Source organism: Chrysochloris asiatica, unplaced genomic scaffold (genome assembly GCF_000296735.1).
Source record: "Chrysochloris asiatica unplaced genomic scaffold, ChrAsi1.0 scaffold00120, whole genome shotgun sequence".
Lineage (NCBI taxonomy): Eukaryota > Metazoa > Chordata > Mammalia > Afrosoricida > Chrysochloridae > Chrysochloris > Chrysochloris asiatica.
In genome coordinates this window covers 5,198,790-5,200,496 of record NW_006408638.1, presented here as the reverse complement: position 1 = coordinate 5,200,496, position 1,707 = coordinate 5,198,790, and positions in this window count along the sequence as shown.

Here is a 1,707-nt window from a genome sequence, read left to right as displayed (position 1 = left end):
CGTAACCACTACGCTACCAGAGCTCCTTAGAGAGATGCAAATCAAAACAACAATGAGATATCATCTCATACCAACAATAACAGCAAAGATCAAAAAAGTAGAGGAAAACAAATGCTGGCAAGGATGTGGAGACACTGGGACACTCCTACATTGCTGGTGGGATTCAAAATGGTCCAACCTCTCTGGGAAGCAATATGGCGCTTCCTCAGAATGTTGAAAATAGAAATACCTTAGGATCCAGCAAGTCCTCTATTTGTTATTTACCCACAAGAAATATGAGCCATAACACGAGTAGATATATGCACACCAATGATCATAGCAGCACTATTTACAATAGCAAAAAGATGGAGACAGCCTAAGTGCCCATCAACTGAAGAATAGATAAACAAACTGTGGTACAAACACACAATACAATATTATGCTACCTCGAAGAATAACAAGGAAGTTGCAAGCCACGGCATAACATGGATGAACCTTGAAGACATTATGTTGATTGAAATTAATCAGCTACAAAAGGAGAAATACTGCATAGGACCACTACTAAGAAAAAGAACCCATACTAAAGAGTGGAGGATTCTTTGCTGGTTACCGGGATGTGGAGGGTGGGGTGAGGGGAGGGAGAGGAAGGGGAAGCATGGGGCAGGGACCAGACACAGGATAGTTTGGGTGCTAGGGAGGGGGCAATACACAAGAAAGGGGAGGGGAATGGAAGAACAAAGCGGACGGGAAAACAATTAGGCAGGTTGGCATGGGCTAAGTGGGACAGAGAGAAATAATGATGTATACACAACCTTGGAACAACAGGGCTTGGGATACAGGGGTTGAGACATGGTTGGAATGGGGGAAAGGGAGGAAATAATGTTAAGATGCTTGGCTGTCTTTTGAATCTTGGTTTCCTGGCATATCATTATAACAGACATTTGAGTGGGAGAGAAGGGAATAGCCAGAAATATCACCATAGAAAGCTTTAAGTCTTCTGCCTATAACTGGTTGGAATACATAAAATGGGCTATAACCTTGCCCAGTGAAGGAGGCTTCCTGCAGAGCTTCTGCATTACATAAGAACATAGGTGGAATCCTGAGCAGCATCCAGAATCTTCTGAGGTGGGAAATTTCCACTTGAAAGAACAAGAAGACCAGCCTGGAGCAGCTAGAAGATCAGAAGATACTTCTTCAAAGAAAGAACGACAGGAAAAATACAAAACAATACAGGTAGTCCAATTGATTACTACAAGAACAAGCAAGTTGCTCACCTAAGATACATCAAGGCAAGTGATTGGGTCCCCTCAGGGCAAACCCCCTTCCAAGACTAAGACTCAGTGGGAATACACGATCTGATTGGTGACCACGTTCATCACCGATAAGGGGAAGTGAGGGAAAAACAGCAATGAAGCTGCGAACTAAGCCCCACAACATTCAATAGACTCTTGTGAACCCAGGTGGTAGATCTGGTTGGCCATCAGTGTGTCAAGACCTGGAGACTCTTGGGCCCAAAGTCTGTGACACAGCCACAGAGGACTAGAGTGGAGACTGAAGTGTCCAGCTGAAAGAAGAGAGGGCATATGCATAAGAACACCCACACTTGCAGATAATACCCACTTGACCTGGCTTTAATGACTGGATGATCAGAGCTCAACTAGAAGAAGAAAGAAGAGGAAAAAAATAATCTGATACAATTTGATGAACTTGACCTACACCTATGGATGC